We start from the raw sequence: 24,110 nt of genomic DNA, 5'->3' as shown, positions 1-24,110 counted from the left end.
CGACTACTTGTGATGAGGAAACAAGCAACAGCCAGATGGATTTTGAGAACACAACCCACACCCCAGCAGGAAGAGCACTGCCCCAGTTAGCCGTTCCCACTGCACAGCAGCCACATGGGCAGTGCACGTAACAAAGGGCTTCTGACAGCCACCAGGTCCACATGCAATCTATGATTCTTATTCAAGACTCATCTGGGTGGTTTTCTATCAGATCAAATGCTTTGGTTTTATTCTGACATTTATGCCATCCTTGTTTGTTTGTGCTAACATCCTAAACAGAAATCCCAAGCTGCGGTAATGCCATGTTTCAGAGGGAGAGCAGAAGGGAGCTGGCTGCAAAGGAGGTTGGAAATCCATTTCTAAAGGAAAAGCCATTTGCAGCAGCATCCTGAGAAAAAAAGGGATGCTTAGCTCCTTAAAGGAATTCAACCTAAATACAAACAACACTCATACATGACCAGGAAAGGCAAGTAGAATTATCTGTTGCACTTCCCCTAGAGTAAGGTTGAACACCAAATGATGGGGTTTTAGCAGCCTTGCAAGTGCCTTTAGCCAAGTTAGCTTTGGTTGCAATGTCTGCTTGAGTCTGTGCATTACAAACCCTAGTGGGGCACACGCTGCCCTGTGCACCAGTGTGCAAGTCAGCATGCTGGTGAGCCAGAGCTGGGAGGACATCCCAGCACCACAGTCTACAGGACCCAAAGATAAAAGGCCCAGAAAAGACCATCCAGCTAGCAAAAGCTGAGCAAAAAGCATGACACATCCTCAAAGAAAAAGTGAAATCCTACAGGGAAAAACTATGACCCACACACACTCTAGGAAAAGCACACATGCTTCTAGCTCAGGCACAAGAAAGGCATGGTTTGGCATTAACAAAACCCTTCTCCAGCTGAAACACTGAAGAAGGAAGTTAGAAAAGGGAAAGTAAAATGAAAATAAATTCATGAACTCACTTCATTTATTGCTATAAATCCACACTTTCTACAGTTTGCTCCTGGATTTTTCTATGAAGAGATGAGCATGGTGCATGAGAGGATGAGGAATGGAGGGTTCACAGCAGCTGTCTGCTTTCATAAACCTTCACAGCTCCCAGTTAAAATGCATCCTCCATCTATCTTCTGCTCAGCATTGAACAGAGAGCAAATGCCAACAGCATAAGCACGCATTCAAGTTTGTCCAGGTAGATGCAGAGAGGCAAGCCCTTAGGGAAAGAAAAGAGCAGAGCAGGTTAGAGCAGGAAAGCGACCCCCCTCACATGTGCTTTTTCTCTCCGTGTCTCTGGCAGCACGGGTTAGGTACGATCGGGTGGTCCCAGCATGTTACACACACACCAGGGGACTGTAAAAACTCTCAGCATCAGCCTACATCTGCTTGCATTGAAGTTGTCCCCCACACACACACTTCAATGGCAGCTGAGTTAGGTCAATACCGAAACACTTGTGAACATGTCGCTCACCGCATCGCTCCTTCCCACCCCGCCGAAACCCCTCCGGCGGCATTGTTTTCCTTTCTGCCCTCAGCTGAGCTTTCATGGTGCTCTCTGATGTGCCTGCAAGGAATAACTCATTCCCCCAGCCCAAACCTGTGCAATATGTACCTTCAGTTTTCCCACCACACCATTGCCAGCCATCCTGACAGTACCTTCTGCCTCGGGCCACCTTTACTGCTGAATCTCTAATGCAAAACTAGCACATGGCATTTGTTTGTTGTTAAAAGTATAACTTCATGTTTGCACTTATAGTAACGTCTTGTAGCAAGTTAGTCACCAAGGAACTTCTCCAGTCATTTATTTTCCAGCACAGACTACAGGTTTCCATGGCTATATTCCACAGGAAAAAAAAAAAAAAAATCCAATTTCATGTGTAGATGAAATACTTCAAAGTCTCATACACTCAAGCCATCACTAACACATGCAATAATATAAACTGGAATGAATTTTCAGGATGTAGTAGGCTAAAACTCAGCTTTCAGAGCAGCAGGGTTGAAGTGCCCTTTGACACCAACCCTCCCCACCCCCACTGACTCGTCCTTACCTCCTCCTCTTCGCATGCTTGGCCCCATCTGACAGCAGCTGGCAATCACCGACACCAGCTGGCAATCACCAACACCAGAGCCCATGAATTTGTCCAAGCTGCAGCTCAGTCTGCACTCCCAACCCATGCGCTCTGACCGCCATAGAGTCAGTTCATGTGGTCAATCCATGAATTCAACCCATTATATGTTCCTCCAAAAACCTCTCCATTCCTTAGGAGCCAGCCTTTCTTCAACCAGTCTTTAACCTCATGGCACCGTGTATTTTTCCCTGCCCTTTCAGGCCAACAGTGGCCCTTGGTTTATCCCAGAGCCATCCAAATCCCTCACCTTCAAGAACTACCCTGCAAAGCCACTGCTCATGCACCATGACTATATACTGAGCATCTGTTTCTTCAACAGTCTATGAAATGCTGTTTGATAAACCATTGTTAAAAGTTTTGTTTGTATTATGGAAAGAATCTTCTTTTGTACTGAAGGGAAGGAATTTGGAGAGTAAAATCTAAACCTGGAGCTATATTTTTCTGCGTAGTTAAATACAAGTAAGAAAATTACCAAAGTCAGTGAATTAAAAAAAAAAAAAAAAAAAGAAAAAATCTACAACAAACCTTATCATTAATAAGTTCTTAAGTGATGACCACCATGATTATTATTCTTGATCTGCTGTGTCACTTAAACCCCAGCCTTTTTACATTCCCATTGCTATGGGTGCCTCTGAAACAGTAGTTCACGCATTGCCCCTCGCCCACCTCCCCTCTGGCCCTGCCTGGTACCTCCTCGAGGGTCCGTCTCAGCCACATGTTTCTCTTCCCTTTTATCAGCTCTCAGAGCCCTTCAAAGATGGTCACAACTTCTTGTGCCCTCCCCCTTTTTTTCCCTCTCCACCTCCCCGCCAAATTTCCATTTATATCTAGATCTTTGCCAGCCCAACACAACCTAACGGGCAGGAGAAGGTCTGAGCCCAGGTTGTTTAACAATGCCTGGAGGGGCTTATTCACCAAAGTTCGATGCTCTGATGAACAGCTTGCTGCAGCTCTAATGGTAAGGCATATAAAATGCATCATACATTAAATTTAATGTTGCCTCATTAGTCTTAATTAGATTCCTACATTACACCAGGATTATAGTTTCTTCGTGTTTATGTTTGCTCCTAAAATAAAGTCTACACTAGACACCAGTTCTGTGTACTTTCTAACCTTTGAATAAACATGCCCTGAATTGGTACCTACCAATATTTTTAACCTGGAAGAAACAGAATTTAGGTGATATTGCAATTGTCTGTTGGACAGAGAAGCTATGTAGTCATTGCAAAGGAATAAATTTAAAGGAAAAAAATTGTATGTAAACATCAGAAATTGCTTATCTTGTGTTTATAAGTGGTAAGCAGTGAAGGGAAAGGAAAGGGTTGTTTCTTTTAAAGAATCGGATGGCTTTTCTATTTCTATAGAGACGCTTTGATAGCTTCCTCTCATACTACTTAATATTGTCTTCTGCACTAGGCTTTTCAAATTTTATTGACTTTCAGCTGTAAAATCTGTTTCAAGATGATGCCACTAAATCAGCTTTGAAGCTTGGCTAGAAGTTGACATCAGAGTAGAGCACACCCCATGATTAGACATAACGACCTATGCCAGGACCATGGCATGTCAGAGGCCAGCGGTAACTGGAAAGATGATGACCCAAATCATGCTTTTCAACATATCAACAAAAACACCACTCTGACAGGTCCGGAAATTGAGCTGCTGTTGCAAAAGCCTTTCTTTCATCCAAGGAAAGAAGCCACATATTCTGGGATTCCCCCCATCACTCAGATGGTCCCAGCTCAGTCTCCTTGTGGTGGTGAGCTGTCCCCCAGTACCAGCACCATCCCCCCCACCACCTACAGCAGCTCCCAGCACCCGGCATCTCCTCCAGCCGCCGCCGTCTGGTGCAGGTCCACACCTGATGCAACTCAAACAACTGGTCTTGCGTGATAGTCCCAACTGAAAAGGCATTTACATTTAAAATGAATAGCTATGAATATGTGGGGTGTACTTTATGATAAAACAGTGAGTTTTAGAAGGTTAAACCAAATGGATTTTTTTTTCCATAAAACGTTTTGTTTTTTTTTTAATAATAAAAAGTCTAGTGACACCAGAATTGTTTGAGGAATCAGGTTTCTTTTCAATACTTTTTTTTTCTCTCCAAGCCTTTAATAAATTGACTACCCCATTTTTCTTCTTGTAGTTAATTTAACAACTGATTTTAAATTTCAAAAAGATTGAAAAAGTAACATTTTTTTTTTAATGTCAAACTGAAGCTTGATTGTTTTAAACACTGAAAGGATGATAGCTGCTTTACAAAATGTTGTTATTCTTAATATTTTGGCCCAGATTTGCCATGAAACGGCTCAGCCTCTTGAAGCTATTTCTCACCCAACAGAGTACAATTCCTACATATTTATCTATTTCTTTCCAACCGACTTATACAAGCACCCACACTATCATAGGAGCAAAGAGAAGCCAATTAGCGTTAATAACAGTTAGTGTTCTGCTAATATTTTTAATAACAGTTTGTTTCATGTCCCATAACATTCCTTTGGTAAAATATAATAAAATTCCATTTGAATTTGCATGTGGCCACTCTCACTTGTTAATTAGAATTTGAATAATATTATAAAAAATACAGTGCAAACCTATATATTCCATTTGCCTAAGGGTTTAAAAGAAATTCTTTCATCCTGTTTGGATTTTCCCTTTTCAGAAATGTTTGCAAAAACTGAGCATTTCAGGTATTCTCACATTGAAATGCACATATTTTTGTGGTCTCACCAGGTACACTAAAATCACATTATTTCATCTGAGATAAAACAAGCTGACTTAAGCTTTGAAAAATCCTTTCCTTAGCTCAGGAAATGGGGAAATACTTATGAAAATTTTCAAGAACTATCTGGCTTTATAAGTAGATCAAAGTCTAAATATTTGTACCACAGACAATACTGAAACAATCATTTAAATGACTAAGACAGAGATTTGACAGCATCCATCCCCAAGCACATTAGAGTGCACACGTACTGACTTTGTTCAAACTTAAGTTTAAACTTTACATCCATCTACGCTACAGTAGCACATTTTCATTAGGACTGATGTCTCAGGAAAGGCCTACGCAACCCAAAAAGGAAAAGGCTTACATTTTCTAAAATCCCCTAATCCTGCTTTTTTGCAGTCTCTCCATAAATTGCTACCTTTTCCTGAGGGGATAAAAAGCTCAGAGGTTTCTTCAGTTCTTTGCAGGCTTTGTTGTGTTATATCCACCAGCGAGGAAAGAGGAAAAAAAAAGGACCAGGTGACTCCTGTGGCCAACTGCAGCCATGGAACAGCTTAAGTCCCAAACAAACAAACAAAAACCCCAGGAACGCACAAAACTCCTACTGTTCTTCATCACAAATTCAGTGAATACCAAAATCTTTCAGTAAATATGGATGAGGGATATATCAATGGGCTACTGATGGCTTCACAGAAGGAAGGAGGACTGGATGTACCAAGCACATGTCTTTAGCAGATAATATGTATAATTACAGTATCATGCAAAGCACCTGAAACAAATTTGGGAGAGGAGGGTGGGGAAAAAAAATAACTGATGATGAGCTGGCATTTATAAAAAAAGATGTGGATGTTCGAGAAAAAACCCTCACTTTCTATCTTCAAACTACACAAATTCTATCAGAGTCGGTAAAACTTAGCAGAATTATTTCTTTTGCCAAAAGGCCCAAGAAAAATCAACTTCATCTCTTGCATGGATGTGCTGCAAGGCAGGAAACAGCCAGGCATGACACATCCCTCTCCCTTGATATTGGCTAATACAACCTCCAGCAAAAAAATCATAGACATTGTAGGAAGGCTGGGATGAGTTCTTGTCTTTTTATTGCCTTGCTGTGGTGGCCTGCGGGTAGCAAGGACAACCAGCCATGCTGGGCTTCACTGGAAAAGGCTCCCAGCATGGCTGGAACTGGATCCATGGGAGAAGGGGAGCATGTGAACCCCAGGCACCCCGTGCTGCAGACCAGACCTCCAGATGTTGGAAGGAGAGCAGCTCCCGCTCAGCAGGCGAGGGAGGAGGCGATGAGGGCGGTGCTCCTGCCGCTAGGAACTGCTCTGCTCTGCAGAGCTGGCAGGAGATGAGAGGTACGTCGAGCTCTGCAAAGAGCCGCAGCAACTTCCTCCAGAGCAACAGGGAACTTAGCAAAGAGCGGCTGCACATTAAATCACAGCTCCGAGGCTCCTGCAGGTGAGGCACAGCTGAGCAGTGCTTTGCACGCTGGGATGGTGCAAGCACAAGTCTAGTCCACCCCATTGCCATCACTCTACACCTCTGGTTGGATCACAGCCTTACCGTTTTACTGGCTGTGGGTGGGTGTGATCTATTGCCTTCCTGTTGAGTTTCATTTGAGACATAAGGAAAGCTCTGGGACATCACCCAGAAGCAGATTAATTAATTTATTCCGCCTTTCCAAAGAAGGTTTGAATGTTTCCGCGATCAGCCGTCCTCCTTGCATGCACATTAGCTGTTCTGGCAAGAGCGCCTCAGCCCAATTTGGTTTGAGTGACAAAAGTTAATTTTATTGATGCAGAGCCTTCTGTGATGCTAGGTAGGAGGTCCGACGATGCAAATCAAATGGCTTCTCCAAAAATATCCCAGTGATTGATAATGAGGCAGTGATGCACATTTTGTGACACTTTTGACCCTACCATAAGCAAATACTAAATTTAGACGTGATAATTTTAAAAACTAATGCCACATTGCTTTAAAAGTGATCAGTGACAGATATACATAGTTTAACGGAGACTAATGTTGTTCATGAAGTTTTTTTTAATTTTTTTTTTAAATCCAAAACAAAACTATAACAAGCAGGACTGGGGGGGGGGGGGGGGGGAGAAAAAAAAGGGGGGGGAAATTAACTTGAAACAAACCTAGGTATAGAAATATGCCAAATATGCTATTAAAATTTAATTGCACGTTTAATAGGAAGGTCATACACCACAATTTGATTTCTCTAGTGTATATTACTATATACATATGGATACACATCAACTATTATGTTAGGTGTATAAGGGATATATCTGGAAGCACTTGAACATGGAAGATGACTGACACTTACAAGAAAAACCTTTATTATATGTCTATATTCTATTCCATTAATCATGTATGTTCATTAACCAATCATGGTAATTTATTATGCACTGTTTCAAGACATCTTATGTTACAATGGTGTCATTTTCACTTTGATCATCTAAAGATCTTGCAGGATGACATCTGCAGCCAAAAGACCTGGCTTCTCTGTAGGTGTTGCATGAACATGTACTAGATATTCAGAAGTGATAAAAAAAACTCTGTAGTGCAACACAGTTTGCAAGATGCAAAAATTAATTATGTAGCTCAAAGATAACAACTCACAAATTAGGTAGAAATATTCAGGTGAAGTGATTTGCACATCATTTTAATAGTGGATAAGTACCAAAAGGAGATGCTATTAATTTTGTCATGTAATATTTGATCATTATGTGTTTTGCTAGGCTGTATCATACCCAATCTATACAGCAGTCTGAAAAACATGCTCTTTACAAAACAACCTAAAAACATTCTCAGAAGTCTTGGCTTTTATCACTACCTGCTATTGCATTTACATAGCGAGAAACTAAATATATGTTTATGAAAAGTTAGTTAGAGGTACCATTACCATAACGCAGCACTTCCTTTCCCCTTAGTCTAATGGTCACTGGATGAAACGTGAACGTAAGTATTAAATAGCATCTGATTTTATGGAACCAAGGTTTACTTCTTGACTGTTCATTTCTGCCTTTGGTTGCACCTTTCATAAACTTACTGATTAATATTAAACAGTGAAAACTCTGACAAGCAGGATTACTAATCCAACATAACTGTTTATAGTGTGAATGAAAAAAGTGCTCCATTTCCAGCCACTGCACTTAATAATAAATTCCTGTTGTACTTAAATGTTGAAGGGATTACATAACTGTCAAAGTTCCTTTAAATGTTAAGGGTAGTAATCATATTAAAGACATACTACACAGAAGCAAAAGCAAATGTCAGTTAAGTTATTATTACCATATTTGCATGGAGTTTTAAAATATAAGAGCAGATTCCTAAACACATCAAATTTGTGCTCGTTGCAGCTGAAGGGAGCAGGGAGGAAAAGGAGCTGCAAACCCCGCCAGTCCCGCCGCAGTCGTGTGCCATATAAGGGTCAGAAAACGGCAGCTTCACGTGCTGCAGCATAGCCAGGGGCTGCTCTTGATTACACCAGCTGAAACAGTACCATCAGGACAATTGTGCCAGAAAGACGAAGAGGAATACCACGCATTCCTCCTCCCTCTCTCCCTCTTCCGCTGCGCATACTTCACTCGAGGAAGCTGTTAGATTGGCTTAATACCATCCTAGGACAATTCTGAAGCACCCACTTAAGACATGCTTATGACAACTGCGACCCTCTTAGGTATCCTAAGATAGTGATAGCCAGGAATCTGGAGCAAACAAAATCAAATGTGCAGATGCTTATACTTGCAGTCTTTTGATACTTTTCCTCTGACCCATACTATTGGCTTTAACCCTCCATACTAAACACCTGGGAGTCAATTAGTGCCTTATTAACCAGCAACATTATGAATTGTCAAACATTTCCAGGGAAAACACTGATAAATTAATTAAGCTCTTTAAAAAGAAAAAAAAAAAAAAAAAAAAGACCAAAAAAATCCAAACAAACAACAAAAACACCCAAGCAACCAACAACCCCCCCAAAACCAACAAAGACCTAGATCTCCAATTGCACACTATATTTACTTCGTTCACTGCACTGGAGTCATTTGCAGGATTAAAACCTGAGCCTGGCACCTCCCCACACTATGATTATTGGCAAAGAAACAATTCTTTGACTGTCTTCCAGTACTCTTTTAAAGGACCGGGGTTATTCACACAGAGCCACACCCCACATCCAGCAAGACAAGAGGAATGCCTGCCCATGGAAGTTATGTGCACGCAATGAAACTTGTTCCCAAGTTAGAAATGGGACCCCATTATTAGCATTCCTGATATTCATAGTGCTGCTCACGTTCCACAGCACCCAGCAGCGCTCAGCCAGCAGCCTCAATTAAAATATGTCTAACCATGACTTTCACGTTATCATTAAATCAGTCATTTTCAGAATTGCTCCCTTGCAGAATCCTGCTGCAGCGCTTGCTTTGGGAGGTAGAGCTCCAGCTAGAGTCTCACCCAAAAAACAAACCCCAGCGAAGCCAGCTGGTGTTAAGGACCTGGAGGAGCATCAGCTCCACAGCTGCACCCAAGACCCTTCCTCCAGCACTCACTGAATGGTGTTTCTTGGAAATCACCCACTTAACTGTCACAACTGCCAGCTTTGGCATATAATAAATAGAATAAAGAAAAGACAAAAAGTAGCAACTTTATTAATTCACTGCATGCTAAGGCGCAGGGATAGTTACAACATATTTGACGCCTAAAAATTAAGTATTGTCTGGTAACGTACTTACTGTTGGGTGGAAAGCAGTCTCCCATGGCTCGAGAATCCCGGAGATGTTGAACATTTTCCTCTACAAACTCAAAAATTCAAAACATTTGCCAATAATATACGTGTAAGAATAGAGATGTCTCCAGATAGGGTCTACAGAAGGTCAAATTGCTTTGAAACGTCGCCTCTTTTTTTAGGTTAGTTATCACTATGGCAGTGATAAATATTTTGTGAAAAATCTAAATAAAGCAGGCTGGATGTTGCATACTCAGAACGTGTGTCACTAGAGAACTCCCCCCCGCCTCCATGCACGTGAAATTTCTAGGAAGGATTCTGGCAAAACTGCTAGTGTGGAAAGCACCATGGGAAGTGCATTGGCCCTAACGCATTCAGCGACCTATGATGGGTTCCCTGTCACCATGGCTATCACGTCTGGCCCCTCTTCATGTCAAGCTCTTCCTTTATGGGAATTTTGAGGAGGAGGGAAAATTAGTCGTGCTGTTATTTCTCAACATTCTTTGACCAACCATCAAGACAAACTGCTTTCTTCAAATTAAGCTTTTAGTTAGTGACCCTTTTTTTTCCATCTCTGTTTGTCAGCAGAGAGGAGATGGCTTGTGGCTTTGCAGATGGTCACCTTAGATGGGCTGCTGAGGGTTGGGAAGGTTGGAAGACAGACCCCCACACTCCTTGACTGGATTGTGAGGTCTCCCCGGCCCACTGACATCTACCATCTAATGCCTGATGACAGGGCAATGGAGACTGTGTGTTTCAGCCGCATTTCTAACACTATCAAAGCCCCTTTCCCTTGTAACTGAACTGTTCTAATTATGCACATTTCCCTTTGCTGTATTCCTCAAGGTCTTGTCTCACCAAATGATGTAACTCTTGATTACAGCTCTTGTATTCAGCTTGTACAACGAGGCTGAAATACTCCCGAACACCTTGATGACAAGTACATGAATTTGCCTGGCAAAACAATAACCACGCTAAAGCTCTTTTAACATCCTGGTTTCTTTGCTGAAAGCATCTGCCTATACTGTCAATTCATCCTGTGCCTCTTGGGTGTCTGACTTAAGCATAAGTATGCAAGTCCTATAAATGAATACATGCCACTGGGGGTAGCACTTACAGTAGAAGAGTATCGTCTCATGAGTGATAAGGGTGACAGAAGTGCAAAACAGAGCTGAGTGGATCTGGCACTCACATTGTGAACAACACAGCATTCGTACGGGAAGATTTTCCCACAGAATGACATGCAATAATTTATTCTAAGCCCTTCCAACTTGAGTGTGGTTGGTTTTTTTGGTTTGGTGTTTTTTGTTGGGGTTTTTTTTTTCCTCCTCTGCAAAGTTGCTATCTTCTGCAGTTTTTCTCTAAATAACTATTTAAGAGAAGATGGCACTGCTAAAATAAAGTACCTCGTTTGGAGGAAAACTAACCAGTCCAACCAAGTAAATAATTATTAGTCAACACTATTCCCACATGACCGCATTCTACAAAAGTGTACCACTGAGGAAAAAAGCATGGTATTTTTAATAATAAAAAGCTGATGGTCTAAGGTGAAAGTTTTAAAAACACTCAATATTTAATCACTGGTTATAAACATACAAGCAAAATAAAAACATGTCTCCCCGAGTTTTAAGCAGGAAATGCTGTTTGCTCAATGACAACCCTGCTCTGAGCATTTCAACTTCCTAAAGGTCAGATCATGAAAGACTTCAGATCTCCCAATGCAGCACAGAGAAACATAAACACTCTTATCCTGAGCCAGACTGGTTCCCCAACACGTCTACTGTCATGTCTCCAACACTAGCCACCACCAGATGTTTCAGCAGATGCAAGAGCGGGTGAAATAGAGGTGGCTGTGAGACACTTCTTGTCTTCTGAAGGACAGCAAACACTATACAACCACATATGACCAGAGACCAGAAAGATATGGGCGCTGTCCCATCACTATTTAGAGCCATAACCTGCAATGAACATACTGTCATATATTTCTGCCCTGCATGGCACTTCTGCTGAAAAGGGCAGAATCCAGTGTTCCCAGGGCCTGAAGTCATAGAGGGAAAGTTTGAAATCTCCCTGGTCACCTAATAACATCCCTTTCTCTTCCCTCCACTTTTCCTGTCCCCCTCACCTAGGTTCTAGACCTGTTGCTGCTTAGCTGCATTGTTCACCTCTTTGGTAAAAGTAGTCATAAAGTAGTAGTAGTAGTAGTAGTAATAATAATAATAATAATAATAATAAAAAATTACTACATTTATTCCATACATAAACTTAATAACTAAAATTCATGTATTTTACAAAGGTTTGCACTAGCATTTAAAAACTTCCATTCCATATAATTACAGAAATTCAAATAAAGGCAACAGAAACCTGTACCTTTCTCCTGAAAACTCTGCCAAGTTTCAAGCCTGTACTCACACATCCATGAGACATGATCCTCTTGCCTTTCTGCTGCCTGTTCTCCAGCTGTTGGTGGTTAGGGCAGAAGAGAAAGGGAGACTGATACTACCGATACTGCTTTTCCAACCATTTCTGCTTCTCTGTCAGTACCTTTGCCTTCAGCAACCTGGTCAGAGCGCAACTCAAACACACACCTTTAGACTAAAACTCCTAAGAGGGAGGAAAAAACAAACAAACATTAAAAGGAGGTAAGCATTCAGAATCACCATCAGTTCAGCTAGTCTTGATTTTCCCAGCCAGCAACCTCAAAATATAAGCACAGCCTTAAAAATGCAAGCTTATGATGTCAACTAAAGGTCACAAATTTATTATTTTTAAACTAGCTAAGTAAGAGTCTCAAAATGTCCAAATGGAAAAGAAAGAGTGTTAACGTTTCAGTTTGAACTGTCTAACAAGGCTGAAATATGAAAATCCTTTAGAAGTAGGAAATACATGTGAATGACCAGCTCTCACCTTGCTGTGCAGTGATGGGAAAGGAGGAAAAGACCTGTGTAACTTTTCTGAAAAGTACAATGCTATCTACAGTAGTTGATGTGTCTGGATTTGAAAGGCAACATTATCAGAGAGATAAGTGTCCACCATGAAGATCTGATGAGAATTTAGCACACGTTCTCCAGGTGGTAATCTTCACAGTTCACAGTTGCAGTGCCATAAAAATCACACAAAAATATTTATATAAAGAACACACACACACATATACAGGAACAAAGATTTAAAAAAAAACCAAACCAAACCACAGAATTCACAAAAAGGAGGAAACACAATGAAAATGGTTTGAGAACCAACCTGTGAGATGCTGAGCAGGTCTGTTCCATCAGATATCTATGATGCTCCCAGGGCACCACTGCAGGGACATGTGAGTCATTGCTCCAGGAACATGCAGATCTTTGTGAGACTAGTCTTAATAGTTTTCTGTGATACAGACATGATTTAAAAACATACTTTCATTTAAAAGTTCGGTTTTGTAAGCACATCAAAGCTTTGCAAATGTAGATTTGTGTCTTTTAATAGTGCATATTAAAAATATTGATATAGATATCACTATTCATATTTAAAGACTCCCAAATACAAATTTGTCAAAGATTACTTGAAATTCAGAATGGGGAGGTAAAGAGATTCATAATTTAGTGGTTAGAAGTGGGAATCAAGTTTTCTGGAGCTTAATTTCTTCCACTGTTTAAATATTGCAGAGAATCAGTGCAAGGCTCTGAAATGAACTTTGAGAAAACTGTTCGTTCTCATTACTACCCTTATCTGATATTTTAAACTCAATAGGCTAAAATTCCTATACTTTACAAAGATTTGGTGCTATTTAATAGAGTGCTTTGAGATCTCATGATGGAAGAGTGAACGCACATACAAAGCGATATAATAAATACCCTACCATTAATCAGAATTATTAAAATTCAAACACTAAAACCTACAATCTAATCAGTAGGGACCAAGTTATTAGTGGATGGTTAATATAAGAATGAAAATTACAAATATTAATTTGGACCATTGAACCTGGCATACCAAAATTGGCCTTTTTGTTTTGTTTAGTCTTTGGAGAACAGCAGATAGGTTCCTATAAGACAAGGACACTAAGCTGCTGTGTGTCTGTATACTTGGATTTTCTTTTTAAGATGGTCAGTTAGTACTTAACAGCAAACGCTAGGTAAAACAGGCCATTACTGGAGCAACCAGCAATGCGATGGGGAGAACAACACTGGTTTTATTCAAAAGGCAAAGACCAACAATCCCGCTGTCACTGGAGGTGGGCTGGGGCATTGAGCAAGGTGGTAGATGCCAGTGAGGGCCACAGTCCACACACATGCCAACCCCTTGGGGTTCATTCCTCAAGTTTCCAGACTTCAACAGTTCTTGCGAATGCCTTCAAGAGAAAACAAAAAAAAAATAAAAATAAAATTTTAAAAAAAATAATAAAACAAAACCAAACAACCACCACAAGGAGCAATTTGTCTGAGCCCTACCTTGGTAAGAGAGGTGAACTACTGCTGGGACTGTGCCCTCTCTGTCCCATACACTTATTTTTTTCCAGCCAAACCTTGCTTTAGCAGACACAAAGCAAACACACGCATGCAAAGTTCTTTTTACAGGAAGCAGGATCATCCAGCAACACAGGTGTCTGAACGAAGCTACAACAATGGCCACATCATCTATCTGCTGCCAGCCTGGAGACTGTGACTAACTTGCGCATACATTTGCATAAGTTATATAAAAATGAATGTATAAAGTTATATTTATCTGTACTTGTATCTTCTTTGATATGAGTGGATGTTGCTTGTCCACCCACAGTAAAAACTTACAATATTGTAGGCTTATAAATACAGAAAGGAGGAGAGCAAATTACAACAGATCTCTCCCAGGCTACACTTCAAATACTGTTCAGAGGAACGGAGCTGTGGACAGCAGCTAGGGCTCGTAACACATCAACAAGTTGGCCATCCACATAGCACCATTTTTAGTGCTCTTGGGTTCCCATGAATATAAAAAGGGGTCTGATGAGGTGTGATAATTAACTTCATTTCTTCACCTTCATTTTCCAATGCATCCAAGGCCCTTGGATGGATCCCATCAGCTACAGTCCTCTGCATGCACTGCATCCCGCTGTATCCCACCCCAAATGGGGCATCAATGTGAACCATCAGGGTCTGAGCCAACTCCTGCTGGGAGCTGGTGGGACGTTTCCCGTTGACTTCAAAGACAGCTGAAGCAGGTCCTCACTGCATAGCAAGGAAGATGTTCATCAAGATTTATAAACATGATTTTCTGTGCGTCTTTCTACTTCCTAACTTCACAATCTCAGTTTCCTGGACTAATGCCATGGGTTCCTGTTCTGTAGTTGATTTACCATAAACAGAAGAAAAACCCTGTAAACTTGTATTTTACTGCCAGTGACACACATTTCAAATTCCTTCTGTATTCTCAATGAAAAAAAAAAAAAGTTACTACAAAGATCTGGAAGAAATACAGTATCTGGCTTAATCCCTAATTGAAGAAGAGTAGATTGTTATGGAGACACAAATTATATTGTACATAATGAATTTCATCAGAATACAAATATAACAATATTGCTTTTTGCCTTTCAACTAGGGAACATCATATTTTTGACTTGGGAATCATTTAGCTTTCAGATTTCTCAAAGTAGTTGCAAGGAGACTTGGAATTTCAAAGTAATTGCAAGGGTATGTGAAACTCAAATCCAGCTTAATGACAAAGAGGAAGAGAAACTAAGAGATCTCAATTAGCGTAACCAGTGATAACTAGATTCAGTTTCTGGGTGAACAGTATCAGATCAGTACAAGGAAACAGAACATTGGCTTAGGAAATATCGGCGTTTTGTGGGAAGGAAGAAAAAAAGTCAGGAGATCTCCAATTCAAGTTGCCATTACCCCCTTGAAAGAGCACAGCTCAAAGAGGGCCAGACTTCCCAGGATAATACAATAACTGAGCTTTCCTCCCTGGGGGTAGTTTAATTTATCATTAAATTTTTGCTTTTGCCTTTAAAGTTGTCTGGTGGGTAAAGCTAATAAGTTTAGTTTCAGGAAGAGAATTAAAAAGAAAAGGTCCTACTAAAAATACAGCTCACCCTTACCTATACTGCATGTACATATGTAACAAACTGATTCTCCAGGGAATATAATCTAGCAGGTAACTGTACCAGCATAGAGAGATTTGTAGTTGTTGCTATTCCGTATCCATGCACTGATCTCTGTAAATACAGGATTAACAAGTTTTCTTGAAACTTTTATTGTGTGTTCAATTGAACAAGAACATCTTCTTTGGATAACACAATATAAATTACCTAATTAAGACACATGATCTCTGTAATAAACCCACATATATAAAACATGTGCAGCAAACAGTTTTTCAGCCCAAATGTGTCATTGGATTTTTTTTTTTATTATTTTCAATTTAGGAAAAAAAGTATACCACATGTAGACTGATAGTCTCCCAAATTTCCTTTTTCTTTTTTCTTTCAATTACGAGGGCATTGTCATTACACAAGTCTAAAACCAAGTTGCTCATGCTGGGAGATGTGCAATTTATTTCCAGATTTTAACCAAAAAAAAGGATATGTTCAACTTTAAAAGTTGATACACATCTGTGTTATAAACTTACGTGTGGCAGCAATAATATTACATATGATATCACTATTAATGCATACAGCAAATGATATAGTTCATTCTATATCACCAGTACATTTATTGCTGAATAAAAAATTAGCATGACACGGAGGAAACACAGCACATATAATGCCAACAGCATGAAGTCCCCAAGTATGAATATGATCCTTGAGTACAGAAAATGGAGGATAATACACAGCAGCAGAGATGTGCTGTCTCCTCTGTGTACAGCACTGGGGAAGTCATTACAAAAAAAACCAAAACCAACGTTCATTTCTGGCATTCACACAGTAATAAATATGGTAAAATTCCTGGGAAAAAGACTTAGGAAAATAAAAAAAGAAAACTTAAATGACCAAACACACTAAAATTTTTAAAAACCCACCTTACAGATTTAAACTCCACCTGTTTTATTTATAAAAGAGAAGGGTTTTGATGTAAGTTTATTCAAGCATAAAAAGAAGAATAAAATCCAAAGGTTAAAAGTTAAAGCTAAAGAAATTTCAATAGGAAATATTTTAAATACAAGGGAAAAAAAGTTAACATAAGAACAACATTAAAACTTATATTTCCTGAGGACTATTTCTCGAGCTGAGGCTTTAGGAACTGTGTAAGCTGAAGCATAAATTAGAAATATCATGGTGGTATTACTGAACAAAGCCCTATGGCTCATAGATCAAGAGGTCACACTAGTCCCTTCTGACATTTAAATATAAGAGCAGCATTTTATTTAGGAGTTCTATTATTTGTATTCTGCTAGTCCTGAGAGTTCCCAATGACAATTAAACTCTGCATCATGGAAGATCCTGAGCAAACTGAGAGATTTCATGGGCTGTCCCCAGGAGTTTACAGTCTTAAAGCTCCGTTTTGCAACTCATAGTGAATGAAGTTCCACATTAGTGGGATCATTTTCCCAACTTCAATGATAACACAATACTGACATTTATTATAATGGCGTTTCTTTCATTTTAGCATCATGGTATTTGAGAGTTTGACTGCATTCCTTGCTAAGTAGCCTATTCTGTTTTGCTCATAGGAGACTCCAAATTGCCGTTTAAAATTCCCGAGTTTATTAACTTTAAACTCCTGGTGCCAGCTATTTTATATAGTAAGCCAGAAGGCAGGAAGAGGCTTGTGACTGACGTGACACGTACGTGTTCCTAGAGAACACACTAGAGACTTCTTTCTTTGATCTAAACCTCTCTAATAGAAAAAGGCTCATCACGTTGGCTAGACAGACTCCATTTTCTCATTTTAAGGCCTTGAAGGTCCTCAAGTCACTCCAGGAAAGATTTATTAATCCTCATTTTGGCATAACCAAGCTAATGGGGCGTCCCAGTTCCAAAGACATCTGTTGAAATAGCCACACGTTTGAGGTCTCTCCTGTTTGCTTGAGGTCTAATACCGATGTACAAGCTTCTGGCTACTGGTGCCAAGAAATTACGTGTACTGTGTTTAAGCAGTGCAGTTCATGTCCCCAGAATTGTTGTATTTCTGATCACCACAATAGTTACTAAAAGCTTGTGCTCCAGACTGGTGGGATTCGGTTTCAATTTTTAGCACGCTATTTTCACTGCATCCTACACCCAGCCACAGCTTACCTATCATTTGCTTCTGACAGATACATATTTTATATTTTGACAAGCAACCCACTTGACTGCTTTCCTGTGACATCATCTTATCTCTGAATGTACCAACCTGTTAATAACTTCATTTTCTGGTTGAATTTTTCCAAATTAAATTAAGCAGGCGAAACATGTTAAGCTCACCAAGTCCTCTTAACACATCTGCTGAAGGGCATCTTCTGATAGCTATATTTTGAAAAGGGCAGCATACAACCTGTTCAGAGAGGGATCTGGTCCAAAATATCAGGTTTCTGGAAGGTGGAAGATTCCTTCCTCAGCTAAGAAATATAAAAAGGACAAAACACAAAACCAAACAACAAAAATTAAATATTTATCATCTGTTAACTAATATTCCAAAGATTATATCATTATTTAATGGTACTTGAAGGAAACCCTTATGAAATTAAAAGAAGCAATACAATCTAACATAAAATAATTTTCAATTTTTCTGTTGTAGATAGAGAGATAGAAGCTAAATATAGTCCAACGTTCGCATGAAATAATTTTCTCTCTATCTTGTGACAATAAAAAGTCAGCAAAAGCTTTTCTTTCATGTTAATTAAAACAATTTTAGGGAAAAAATAGTCTTCCTGGATATACTATATAATATTAATTAAACAGAAGCACTTTCATACTTATCTTATTCCATAATTAGCTCTTCTGTGAAAGCAATACCGCACTGGACATGAAATCACAGGACAGTGACAAAATTTAATTGGATAACATGGACACAAAATCAGAAAATCAGGCTCTTTTCCCAGTTGTGTAGCTCAGAACATTTTTTCCAATTTTGTGCCTCAGTCTGCTGCCATTTAAATTGAAAATGTTGCACCAAGAGAAGGAAAATCAATATGAGAACATAGCGCAACTTATTTTTTCCAGTTGTGTTACAAGCCGAAACACAGCACTCTGAGTTCCTGGAGGTTTCGAGCATACTCAGGTTGTTTCAAAAAGAAAGGTGGCATGCACAGAGCCACGAGCATCAATCCTGACCTGCTCAGCTACTGGGAGTCAAGGATTGCTCCTGAGCAGCAGAGCCACTTTGTGCCCAGAGGTGAGCCAGCATCTCTGGCCATCACCCCCACCCCAGGGACCTCGCCAGTAATGGAGCTCTGTGCTCCAGACACATCCTGTCTAGGAGAAAATGGTCTTGGCAGCCACCAGGACTGTGAGAAGGAGAAGGCCCAACAGCATGGTTCAGCGCTAGGGAGGAGCCAAAAGGCTCCAACCGCTTTGCACCAATGATCGCCTCTGTGCTGAGAGGATGGATGAGGAGCCAAGAGAAAGGTTGTTGTTATTCCCATAGAGTTACACCTTTGAAAGCCTGTCCAGAGACCTGAAGCGCATAAAACGCCATTGCATATATTACCGCTACGCTAAGACTTTGTTACCATTCATCGATTGCATTGCTCGATATATCTGAAAATACCCACTCAGGGCCAAATCTTCATTGCAGTCAATTCAAGGAGGGTATATCTTTCAGCTCTAACAGGGTGTCAGACTCCAACAGGGAGTTTTGAAAACACAGTGCTGTATCTCGTTGGGCTTTATACCAGCAATCTTCAAAGATGCCTAGTGTGAGAAATGCCACCCAGCACAGGAGAAAGCTGTGAGAACATGCTAAGGGCTGCCAGAGTTCCCCAAGTTTGTGCCTTTCCCTACCCCACTTCTGCCTGCTACTAACTTCTAAGCCAACTTTATATTTATTGGAAAACATATTAGGACCAATAACTCAAGAGCCCAAGTTATGACAAATGCTTTCATTTTCATTAACAATGCTAAAAAAATTTCTGATGATGCTAACAGTAGCCTGATCCCATCCATCGTGCTCCTGTAACAACCCTATTTTAAATAATTGCAGGTTTTGCCTAGGAAAGAAGTCCAAACGTGAGGCAGAACTAACTTGGGATCCTAAACCAGCTACAGAAGAGGCTGAGCCCTTTAAACAGAGATCCGTGCTACTTGGGAGCTATATACAGCAGCTGGAATACATGCCATTGTATCAGGGAGCAGAAAAAAACAATCTGTAACTTCAACTTGTTTAAAATAGATTTAATTAGAACTAATACAAATGCATCTTTGCTACACAGTTGATCTAATCAACACTGGCAGTTTTAATTACAAGCCTATTTAAGGTGAACATATTGCTTTACTGTGAGAAAGATGCATTATTTTACATGGAAGGTGTCCCTCCTACTTCTCTATCTGTCGTGCAGGCAGTGTCTTTAATAGCTGTTAATGTTATGTCTCATTTTCTAAGTTCAATTTCTGAAGTTTCTAAGCACATCCGATGGAATCCAACCCAAATCTAATAATTGCAATCTATTTTATTTTTTCCTCACTATTTAGTTTTCACCACAAAGAGAATGACAGGTCTAATATGAAGCCCCTGAAATGTAGTTACATCTAAGCTTCAGCGCTCCAGAGCACATAAAATAAATATATGATCAATGAAATGAAACATGACAAAATGTTTCATATTGATGTTATTTTTCTTTTCAAAATGTCTTTTATGGTTAATGCCCTCAGTCACTTTTTCCATACATTTTCTTTTTTGTAATATATAGCTTTTCTAGTTCTGATTTCAAGTTCAGGGTGCCTGGGGAGAATTGGAAGATTTCTTCAAACCAAGACTGTTCCTTCAGCCTTTCACATGAGAAAATTGTTAGGCGCATTAAAGTATTCCTGACTATGTTGCATTCCTTTGTTCAGAGTGAGTTTTGGGAACACATCCTTTTCTCATTATATTTCCATAAAATATATTTGATCTATTCTATTCTTAGAATACCTCTGATGTGGTCTGTGAATGGAGCACAGTATAAAAATATTTCTTTTTTTTTTTTTTATACGAGACAAAATGTTTCCATTTCTTAGACACATAAAAAGTCACTATATAGCACTCCACGAAAGTAAAACTTTACAGAAAGTTTTAGTATAACTCAGCACAGATCACAAAAGGAATCCATCCTTGCAGCGTCCAGTTGTAACTCAGAGCCTCATCAAATGCGCACAGTGACAGAAAGAGAAAGAGGGAGAGGAGAGGAGAGGAGAGGAGAAGAAAAAAGGGAAGAGAAATAGAGAAGGAATGAGACCTGGATAATACTAGTGGGAAGCAAGTTTATATTTAGAAGCACAGAAAGATGTTAACCATGTGGCTTCTAGAAAAAAAAAAAATAAATCTTGCTTAATAGTAGTTGACAATAAAATCACCTTTGGAAAAAGTCTTAATACTTTCAGAGCACAACCCAGGATATTTCAAAATGCAGACAGATGTTTGAAGTGTTCACACAGACAGAACATTGCAGCAATTTAAGCATTTTTTTTCCCCCTTCGCTTCCCTATCTTCTGATTATTGTCTTCTTTAGGACCTTGAGAAATGCCAAGTAGCAGCCGCTCTGAGCGGCTCTTTTCTGCAGCTCAGCCTTGGCTTGGCTGTTTATTGCTACACCCATAAAATTATGGTTTTGATCAATCTCTTCAGAACCTTCTTTTCCTCTGAAGATTTCCATTTGCCCAAGGAGCGCTGCTCCAACCTGACATGTTGGAAACACAAGGACGGAAAACACAAGGTTGTCTCCGGTCTGGATTTACCCCGATCCGGCAGGGAGCGAAATGCCCCCGCGCAGGCAGCAGGGGCAGAAACCACCCCTTCCAGCAGCTGAGCATGCCCCCAGTTCTCACTCCAGTAATGTCATCTGATGTGAACCGGGAGCATGCAGCAGCCCAGCTGCATTGGTTACTGACCACAAATGACTTAATCCCCAATATAAACAAGGCCTAACGTTCAAACTCATCTGCCGATTCCCTCTCAGCTTCCTACTCACAGTTCACGGAAGACGACTTCTCCTCGTTCCCATGACTGGAAAGTCAGGATCAAAGGCTTGAAGAGAAATAATAAAAAGCTTTTTCTTTCTTTCTTTTCTTAAAGGCAGGTTGCAAATGTCTTTGCTTCACCGTGTTGAGGTGTTTAAAAAAAAATACCCATAGAAAATGTTTAAATCTTTAAGCAGTAACAGGTTTGTGTACGTACAGGCAGCAGCGGCTGCATGGGATGCAGTTTGTGCCTCTCGCTATCCTCATAAATACGTATGTTTACTGTCGATTGTTTAACAGACAAGTGGCATTCCCTCCATATGCTCTTTGAACAGCCATGGGAAGGCTTCAGTCGGTTGAGCCAGAAAAGGTGAAGTAGGGGATGCTTAGTTTATTGTTTAGTTTTATTTTAATTCTCATCAGAATTGAAAAATATTAGAGAAAAATTAAGTAAACAAAAATGTAAAATCTGAGAAGAACGATGTTTTGGTTGGTTTGGGTTTTTTGGGTTTTTTTAAATCAGTATTTCTCTTTAGAGGAATGAAATAGAGTATGCAGGCTCAAAATCAGGCTGGTGGTCATGTCTGCCTGAGAGCCTTTGATGTATCCACAGCACAAAATAACTGCCTGATCCCGCACAAACGGCAGAGACTGGGAACATGGGAGTTATTCATGTAGGTGTGTTGGCAGGGTTATGTCATCTACCCCATAGTGCACCTGGTTGCTATCACTTTTACTTTAAAGAGCACTAAAATTCAGCTAACAAAATTTAAAAAGAAAATCATATAAAGTGGCATATAAACAGGTTTCACACATGAATAAAAAAGCTTTAGCATGTTCTTTGACATGTGAAGTGTACATTCTCTTTTATCAAGCTTTTCCCAATTAAAATAATGAGAAACATGCACTACCTAAAAAAATTTAAAAATAAAAAAAACTAAACTCACCCACATTAACAAGTAGTGCGTGTGTAACAGAATCATTTTGGCAAAGAAAAATTTTTCTCCCCCCTCATGAAATTTGCTTGGGTAACATACAACAACACATTTTCATCACACTGTCCACAGATTTGCACGCATAAAGGGACTTATACGAAGGCAAGCTATTTTCCCCTAGAAGCTCCCCATTTCCAGCAGTTATTTTAATTGCCATGTGGCACTCCTCTCCTTTTGGTGCCCTTGGCTCTGCTACTGCCCCCCCAAGCATCCTTCAGCCCAGAGACCGCAGCAATGTCCGTCTCGGAGGATCCCAGCCATGCAGGTAGACCCGCATCCCAGGCAGGTGTCTGTGTCACACTTGCAGAGGACACTGTATTGCTTGTCACTGCCTTAGGGACTGGCTTCTGCAAGCACTGGAGATACTGATGGGAGCCAAGACTACCCCAGCACACACCTTCTGGTTGAACAGCTCCAGGAAAAATGACACAGTGCACCCTGGCTTATTTTAATTAATTAATTAAGCTCACCCTAAGTTATTTGGGCAAATAAAACCATACATGTGAACTCCCCTTGCCACCGTGTGGCTGAATATCAGACACTTTTCCCATTGATGAGGCTCATGAGCTCCAACCCTCGCTATAAGAAGCCCAAGAGCCAGTATCTGATAGACACCATCTCCTTACTGTAGCTAGGCTTCATAGCAGTGTTCTCCTCTCCACCTCTGCTTGCCATCAGCCCTCCCCAGTGTTCACAGCTGCCCAGATGCCCCTGCACAAGGGCTGGCAACAGACAAGCAGCCTGGCCATGCACATCAAGTACACAAGACTGTGCAAAGCCACTCCTCACGGACACTGCACAAGAGAATGTCCTAATGCACGCCTGCTGATGGGGTTTTCTCTATTTCACAGAAAAACACTCAACCATTTGTCCAGAATGAAAAAAAAAAAAAAAAAAAACCATGAAAAAAAAAAAGAAAAAAGGAAAAGAAAGAAGAAAAAAAATAATAATTGTATGCTTGGCTTCTCATCTAGCACACAAACACACAGACCCTGAAATGGCTGGGATCAGGAAAGCTTTACCATCTCAATTTCCCCTCTCACAAGTCTGTTGAAGTGCAAGGTAAAGGCCAGTGACAGAGTGTGAATTTTGTTTATTGACATTTCTTCATATCAGCTCAGCGATCTACAGGATCAATCCCTTAATTTGCAACATCTTTTAAGCATGTCAGAGATCAGAAATGAGCCATATCTTACTTCTTAATAAGTTCCTGTATAAATCACTGCCTTATTAAAAACAAAATGTAGTATCCTCCACTAATGATCAAATTCTACAGTTTAGCAATGTTAATGACCCTTTACTAGGGAACACTGAAATATTTTTATGATAAAGGTTATGACTCACATTGTATTTATTGTAAGCAGGGGTTTTATATTTAAAAAGAAATCAATATTTTAATATGTAACACCTAAATATATGACCTTCCTATGGCTACATTTCAAAGGCAATGTGTGTGTTCCACTTAAGTTTTTTTTTTTTAAAAAAAAAAAAGCTCACTTTTCAGAAAGTTGTAAATATTCTAGAA

General features: G+C 40.0%; 1 long non-coding RNA gene across 1 annotated transcript in view; it reads right to left on the bottom strand.

Annotated features, from left to right (window-relative positions):
- LOC114013544 (uncharacterized) overlaps nucleotides 1-24,110 on the bottom strand; it is a 135,742-nt gene that overhangs the window by 78,747 nt on the left and 32,885 nt on the right. Inside the window, exons 7-11 of the long non-coding RNA XR_008748485.1 lie at nucleotides 16,538-18,055; nucleotides 14,559-14,748; nucleotides 13,697-13,895; nucleotides 12,809-12,934; nucleotides 11,981-12,172 (exon numbers count right to left, since the gene is read on the bottom strand). This is a non-coding gene — a long non-coding RNA (uncharacterized LOC114013544). The remainder of the gene's footprint in view (nucleotides 1-11,980; nucleotides 12,173-12,808; nucleotides 12,935-13,696; nucleotides 13,896-14,558; nucleotides 14,749-16,537; nucleotides 18,056-24,110) is intronic.

The sequence above is a fragment of the Falco peregrinus genome, chromosome 8, assembly GCF_023634155.1.
Source record: "Falco peregrinus isolate bFalPer1 chromosome 8, bFalPer1.pri, whole genome shotgun sequence".
NCBI classification, from domain to species: Eukaryota; Metazoa; Chordata; class Aves; order Falconiformes; family Falconidae; genus Falco; species Falco peregrinus.
The sequence above is the reverse complement of the archived record's forward strand: the minus strand, read 5'-3'. Positions and strand labels throughout refer to the sequence as shown.